This window comes from Oxyura jamaicensis, chromosome 4, assembly GCF_011077185.1.
Source record: "Oxyura jamaicensis isolate SHBP4307 breed ruddy duck chromosome 4, BPBGC_Ojam_1.0, whole genome shotgun sequence".
Classification (NCBI taxonomy): Eukaryota; Metazoa; Chordata; class Aves; order Anseriformes; family Anatidae; genus Oxyura; species Oxyura jamaicensis.
The window spans coordinates 75,563,986-75,572,243 of record NC_048896.1 but is presented as its reverse complement, the minus strand read 5'-3'; the positions used below and the strand labels follow the sequence as shown (position 1 = coordinate 75,572,243).

The following is an 8,258-nucleotide window of genomic DNA, read 5'->3' as shown; positions in this document are numbered from 1 at the left end:
AGAAAGAAAGAAAGAAAGAAAGAAAGAAAGAAAGAAAGAAAGAAAGAGAAAAAGAAAGAAGACCAAATCAAAATATGTGATCCACAGATATCATTGGAGTGGCAAAAAGCATTAGTATTCTTGCTGTTGAAACTATATTGACCTCAAGTTTTCTGCTGACATAAGTTATTCTTTTTCGTTTTGCCTGCTAGAGCCAAACACTTGTTTCTATGTATAGCCTTAGAGCCAAAAAGAATGCTCAGCTCGTGTAATACGGTAAGTGCTATCTCCAGTCAGGAAGTCCCTCCTGTGATATTTAAGTGCCAAAAAAAGATGATCTGCAAAGTGAAGACAAGTACATAGAATTGCTGAGTATCTAAAACTGCAAACAAGACAAATTGTTTTTGTAGTAAGTGCCTAAGAAACCCATTAGTAGTACCACTTCCACTTGGAAATTAAAATGAGTGCAACATAAGAGCACAGTCTGTATATAAAGCAAGCCAATGGCAGGCAATGACATTGTTGGCACCTGCAGCATAAACAAAGAAATTAAAGTGAATAGCAACTGTGTCTGGATTCAGTTTACAATTACATAAACACAGAGGCATCAAATCCACTGCACAGCAGTAAGCTAATATTCAAGACAGAATATTCTGAGGTTCTAGTCTTTTCCTTATGCAGCATATTTTCTAATGAATTAATGTAAGCATACAACATATGCATTCAGCTTCACTGGATAAATACCTTTGCGTCATGTCTCTGGTAATCAGGTCAGTCAAGATATGTATTACACTGAAGAATGAGAAAACCTCCTATTCTTCTTTGGCTTGTGTTTCACCTAACTTTCACAGCAATTTTATCTGTTAGCCATCATTCACAAAATTCCTGATATTTAACAGTTATTAGAAGTGAAAATTGATGACATTATTTTTTATATAACTTCACGCTATCTTCAGTTTTAGCTGGCTGAGGAAAGCCTACACTCATATTGTTATCTATTTGTTTATGTATCTTCTTGTAAAGGTCCTTGATCACATGGATAGATAACTTTTATATAAATTCAATTATCATTGCTGCTGTTTCAGCTGGTTTTGCTAACAGCTAAGAAGGATGTGATATTGTGTGTGTTTACACTGAAAAATTATCTTCACAACTAGGAGAGTAATAAAATTCAAGTTTCACCCTACAGTTTTGTTTCTCATTAAATAATAATAATAATAATAATAATAATAATATTTCTGTTAAAGATCAGGCTTTTTTAGAGAGTTTAATTTTTTTCTAATTAAAAGTTTATCACCCCAAAAGTTTCTAAGGAACTGAAAATCACATTACAGACTTAGTCCTCAAAGGTTTTGACTTTCATCTTAACATTACTGGCATGCAAAAAGTCTAAAAGAATCTAGAAAGACCGAGATCCCTCATATGAGCAAATAATATGTTTTTATTTTTATTTCTTTATGCATTCCAACTCCTGCTTCCACCAGGAGTTATGATTTTCTTTAAATTGAAAAAATCTTAGAAAAATAAAACATTTGAGTAATTTTTAATGAATTTACTTGTCTACAGATGTGGAAGAAATGAAAAAGTAATATTCTATTTCACAGAAGAAAAAAAAAAAAGGAAAAGAAAAAAGAAAAAAAAAGTGTTTTTTACAACCAATGGCTTCTCAAAATGTTATTCACTCCTCAAATAATCATGAACACTAAAAGATATAGTCAATCAATAGCATGTGGAGGAAGCTTCTACTGCAAGTAGAATATTTGCTGAACTGACTCCTTGCTTTTGCTGCATATTTGTCAAGAGATGTTAAACTACAAGGAGCCACACAACCACAAAAGAGCACACAGCTAGGGTTCATTTGCTCAAGGATTTTCCTGGTTGCCTTGTCTGCCACCTAGTGTCAAACACGTTACTTTGACACTAGGCTTATTTATTTATTTGTTTTCTGATAAAACGTACTTTCGTCTTTTCTCTTACCTTTCTCCAGACTTGAGAAAACCTTTTCAAAAATTTGACTTCTGGGAAGCCCATTTCAATTTGATGTAAGCACAGCATCATTAGTCAGAAAGAAGCTCAAGGCTGCGCAGAGACTTTCCCTTCCTTTGCAGTACAAAGTTGCATAAATTGATTTAGATCTGGCTGAAGATGTTCTTCTGTTCTTCATCATGTCATTGTAATAAGCTCAAGAAGATTCACAATCCTAATCATGATCTCTGGCTAAAATAACCAAAAGTTTTCATTCAGATTTTTGTGAAAGCATCCTTTTAATTAGACTGAGCCTCCACTTGTTATTTTGGTATCAGAAGTTTATAGTGCAAACATTAACTGAGCCTCCAACCTACTTGGCTTCCAAACACAGGATCAGCCAGCATCAGAACATGACATCTGTAAAAATTTCCCCGTGTAAGTCTGCAGGCAGTATGAGTATCCAAAGGTCAGAATTTATCTTTCTTAAAACATGATTTATTTGCACATACAAAACATATTAATAGACAAAAACAAAACAGACAAAAAATGCATACACACACTCTCCTGTCTAGCTTGGCATTTCCTCCACGTGAAGACACAATTAATGCTGTCTCCATTTTGGACTGCTGCCAGACCCATTTTTTTTACTGTATTACTCAGATGCCTTTGCTGTCCATCTAACTGAGACTGCAGCCACTGACAATTGCCCCACATCCCATCCTGCAGGATAGATCTGTTACCTGAGTGAGCCTTTTGTTTTGGACTGTATTTTTAACTGCTATACAGTGGTAAAGTCAGAGGCTCAATATCCCACAGCTATTATAGTGATTTTTGTGTTTAGATCATTGATGATCTGCTTCCCAGCTAATCTTTCTGTTTTACATGTTTCCAGATTTTCCATAGTAAGTGCAAAATGTCAGTGGACAAACAAATTGCTGTGTAAAAAATATTATTTAAAATCAACAATAGTTCCTTTGGTATGTGCTAATTGTCTCTACAATTAAGAAATGTCAGGATCTTTCCCAAGCTAAAATATTACACAATTTATTCTACTTTGTTACAAAATGTTTTTCTCAAAAAAGTGTCATATAACATTTATTAAAGTAATGAGTTAGTATCAACTGTAATTAAAAACTGACAATTCAATACAACCAGAAGATAATTACATCCATAGATAAATATAGCACAATTCAAAATAAAATGTTCTGGTGGAAATAAATCTTACTTTGAGGATCTGTGAGCATGGAACATTGTCTTACCAATAAGATAACATACATATCAATGTAATCTATAACCCTCTTAAAGGAAAGGATTCTTTTTAGAAGATTATGTTGCTACCTGACTAGAAAAAGACACTTAAAATATTTGGTCATCAGTAGAGGATACATATTTCATGTTTAAAAATTAACTATAGTATTGAAGTATTGAAAGTAAAATCTTTGAAAAGATCTTATTCTACCACTGTCTTAGGGGTTTTTTCCTTAGATGACAATAAATGCAATAATTGTAATTGACTGGTAATAATTAGCACCCACAACATAGCCAAAAAAAAAAAAAAAAAACGGTGAGGCAAAGATAAAAATTATTTCTGTTGAGTTCAAAAGTAGGAAAATCAGGGTGTGTTTTTCCATGTTTTGTTTGTTTGTTTGTTTGTATTTTCTGTTGTTTAAATCAACATGACTAAACCCTGGACTGAATCATTCAGTCTTCATAGAAAAGAACATTTGTAAGCACAACTTCAATACTTGCTTGACTACATACAGCATGTAGTTCTAGTTCACATGAGTAAGAGTCTCTATAAATACACTTAAAGACTCACTCACAATATAGTTTCATTAGCCCAGCAAGACCACAGCTATGACTCTGCAACTTTTGGTTTAGATTTAGTTTGCATCTCTACAAATTCCAAATACATGCATGAAGAACTTTACCATACAAGATATAAAGGATGCAGTTGTTTAGAATTTCTCCCTCTGAGCCTTTCCTTTCCTTTCCTTTCCCTTCCCTTTCCCTTCCCGTTCCTGTTCCTTACTACCATTAATAAAAGGAAATTCATATAGAAGAAGTAAACACATTAATGTTGCTTTAACGATTTGCCTTTAATACCTTAATACTTTAACCCACCAAAGTATTAAAATTCAAAAGTAAGGCTTCCAATAAATCTTTAACTTCTAATATAAAGGCACTGATTTCAGACTTAATAAAATTGCAATTATGAAGGCACAGGGGGGATGTACTGTGGACATAGTCAAAGTTTTAATCCTAAATTTGTCTGGCTTTTGTGAATTTATTAGAGCTTTAAAATTTAACATGATTTCTGTGTGTGTTATAAACATATGTGTTCTTGACCCATTTCATAAAACAACCACTAGTGAAATACCATTTGCATTAATCTTTTAAGAGCTTTGCAAAAAGATTGTATCTCAAGAGATTTTTCCACTGAAGTTTAACTTTCCAGCTTAGTTTCATTACTTTTTACATATATTGCTTTGTAGCTGCTTGTTGTTCTGGGTGTTGGCTTTAGAACTTATTCCTATTACTTCATTCCAAAGGTATACATTGTCACTTAATATACTGAAAAGAAAAATTAATTCCCATGTAATTAGTTTTACCCTGACAACTACAAAAATTTCATTGTAATCTAATACCTTGCAAAATGAATTTTTGTTTTCACCCTTTAACAACTATGTAATAAGACTACAGAGGAGATGTCTGTACAGTGTTCAAATAATAAATAGATTCAGCAACAATTTTTCACATGGTTTCACTAGATTTTTAATGGGAATAGGGATTTGCACTAATGGCTCTCCTTGCAAAGACTAAAACCTAAGATTATTATGTATTTGTAGAAAATATTTTCTCTGTCCATTGTATAATGTTACATTGTCATGAATATTCTGTGGCTGTTATCAGAACTAATAAGTCAGTAACATTTAAAAAATTACAGTAAATTAATCCTTAAAGCCATATATCTGGATATTACACTTAGCAGAATTTAGCAATGCTACACCTCAGTTTCTTTGTGAATCTGGCTCTGAAATCCATTACTCATGAGAAGCAGATTTAAATCAATGCTGAACATTTTAAAATACTTGAAAGAATCCATACATGCAAGAAAAAGTAAAAAGAATCTAAAAAATATTGATAGTTAAATGTTTGTCCTCAGCCTCAGGAAGATGCATGATCCTTGATACCTCAACACCTATATCAGATAAGGAAGATATCCTTGGTTTTTGAACTAATTTAAGCTTTTTACTTTATAGAAAATTAGATACAAATCTAAGCCTGTAAGAGCAAGTGATGCAGAAAATTTTAAATTAAATATGAAACATGCAAACTGTCAGGCATACAACTTCACTATTATGCTTGATTTAGTGAAGCTCAGTGCCTTCAGAAGAGTGTCTAGCACCCCAGCTTTTTCTCTACTCTTTTTCTTTCTTTAATCTACTGTATTAGTTTAGTACATTTCATAAGAAGCCCTTCTTCAAAACTGACTAGGTTGGTAATATTGTCTAGCAATAATGTTTTTGAACACTTCATCCTAAGATATTTTCTACAGACATTTACTGGCATGCTAAATGATGACAATTTGAGACACAATTTTATTTGGAAATAAGGTGATACAAGTCTAGTTTATTTTTCTGGAAAACAATAATTATGTATATTGTTTTGCTTACGTTAATGTATGCTTGATGTCTTTTCTTTGAAATGTTCTGACATCTTCCTCTTTTGGAACAGGATTTTGAAATTTGACAGGAATAATGGCCATTGTGGTGAAGATGTAGGCCTGTTTCCTAAGAAAACAAAAAAATCTATGTCAGAGACAAAAAGTGTAATTCCAGTAGTCTAAAGAAATATCTTATTTTTAACTTATTTTGATATGTTCAATCTTGAAATGAAACCATGCTGTTTTTTTTAAAAAATATGACACGGGCCATCTGAAGGTAAAACCAAGCTAATCTACATTATATTTCTTCAGTGGAGAATAAATGGTATCGTATCTGACATCTGTTTAAATAAACTATTGAACTTGCTGAAAGTCCCATAAGACAATCATTCAACCCCAATGCATGAGAAATGTTGTGATAGTTTGTCTTTTCTGAGTAAAATGATTCAGAAGAGTAGCACATACTATATATCCATTGCATCTGAAAAGAATGCCCAGCTGAATGATGATAGTAGGAGTATAGGAAGGTTAGCCTGGTCAAGATGTTCACTTAAAGGATGTGAAATGCTGTCAAACATATTAGCCACTCATAGCTGCTTAGTACTGAAAACTCAACGCTGCCTTTTTTTTCAAATTCAAAGAAAATACAGCTCTTTGATTCATCTTCTACTTGAGTCAGCATCATGTTTTCTTGTGTTATTAGAGGCAACATCAGTGAAACTGTGGAATGGTATTAACAAAAAACAACAACAACAACAACAACAAAAAGTTGTATTCTGGAGTTACATTACTATTAAACCAAAAAGTTGGTACATTTTGAACTTTCATTGTGATATGCATCGCTTTAAAAATAGAAATGTAAGTAACAAGAATTAGTTATACTAAACCCCAAATTCACTTTACCTGATATTATCAGCTAAGTCTTTGAAAGAACTTTAGAAACACCTGTATTTTAAATTGCAGCTGATAAAACAGCAAAGCTCTTGCTGAAGATAATAACCTAAAAAAGGGATAGCATCACAGTAGCATCAGACAATGCCATTCAATTGTCTGTTCTGCTATTTGTAAAGCAATGTGTTATTATTTCTTGATTTAGGATTATGAAGAACATTGCTCAGGTAATATTCACTTATTTTGGCAAGCATTTCATGCACGGAATCAGATAAACAAGATGCTATCTTCTGAGACTGCTGAAAAACAACAAATTCCTTTTTGTCATTTTAAAAAGTGTAACTGCAAGCTTTCTCACTCTATAAGCATTTTAGTATGTGATGCAGGATCCAAAACTCAAGCCATTAATATAGGTCTCTTTGAGTTTTAAGACTGAAAGAAGAAAGAAATTGCCTTGGGTTGTCAGTGCTGAAACAGCAGAAACTAGGGCAAATATACAATTTATTGAAAGAAATTTGTTCATAACAAAGAAAAAAAAAGTAGCCAGCTACTTTGAATAAAATAGTTATCTATATAACTGGTTCAAGTATAACATACTGATTTTGAAACTCTATATCTTTACACAGTAAACGAACAGTTATATACTCTATTTATTAAAGATGCATCTATTAATATTTAAAGAAGAAAAACAAAGGAAAAAAATAAATAAATTCCCTGTGAAATCATTCAGTGTGGGAATACTGTCTATGTATGGGGGTGTACCTGAATATATTTCTTTACACTTATAAATGAAGCATAATAGCAAAAAGTCACTAGAGGATATAAAATAGAGAAGGAAAACCCAGACTTCAGCTTTAACCATGATTTTTTTCCTTATGCTAAAAAGAAAATACTGACACAAATGACAACCTTTTTTTTTTTTTTTTCCCTGTTATTTAGAGAATGGGTGATCATGTTGGAGCAATATTCTTTTGCACACTACAGATTAGTACTGAGTGAAATACTCACTGCTGAGGAGAAAATGATTCACGTTTCTTGGAGCTTTTATCAATATTTGACCCAGTCAATGGTACATTTGTCTGTGAAAATGCACTTAAATAGCATATGTTATTTCTTTAAAAAGCAAAGTGTTTTCTTCTAATCTTGGAGGTAATTTGAGCATGGATATAGCTAAGTTTTAGAAAATGCTACTTTTTCCTTCTCCAAGGTAATAACTGGTTTTGATTTTCAGATGAAAGTCAAATAACTGTACTTGCTACTCTTTGGTTTCAGAAAAACTGAAAAGTCATATATGAACATCAGAGGAGTGTCTGGTATAACAATTACAAAATACTGAAATATTTAAGGGGGTGTTGTTTGCTGTTGTTTTTTAAGAAAATTAAGAAATGAAATTTTATGCTATCATTAAAGGCCTTATCCTGTGTGCATGAAAGTCAAAAGGATCGTTGTTTTCCACGTTCAAGCTCAAATTACTTTCAAAATAAATAAAGGAAGAACAAAAGAAATTTTCCAAAAAATAAAAAATAAATAAAGGAGGGGGGGGTTGGATTCCAGCAAGTTAGGTGTCTACCTTTTTCTTTAGTCAGTTCTCTTAAGCAGGTCTTTCCCAGGACCTAGCCTGTCTCAGCTTCTTCTGAGACGGATAGTCGAGGCTGACTCTTTTACAGGAAATATGACAGTGGTCTTTTATCTTTTCTTAAGACTTTATGCTAGAACACTTTCCTAGGAAGCTGGGGAGGAAGATGCCTAATTC

General features: G+C 32.5%; 1 long non-coding RNA gene across 13 annotated transcripts in view; it reads right to left on the bottom strand.

Moving 5' to 3' along the window:
- Positions 1-8,258, bottom strand: part of LOC118166225 — a 56,153-nt gene that overhangs the window by 17,373 nt on the left and 30,522 nt on the right. For 9 of the 13 annotated variants that reach the window (XR_004750385.1, XR_004750379.1, XR_004750380.1 and 6 more), the window contains one exon: positions 2,322-2,388. This is a non-coding gene — a long non-coding RNA (uncharacterized LOC118166225). Of the gene's footprint in view, positions 1-1,956; positions 2,197-2,321; positions 2,389-8,258 lie in introns of all 13 variants that reach the window. The other 4 variants (XR_004750386.1, XR_004750388.1, XR_004750389.1 and 1 more) reach the window with 1 other exon arrangement.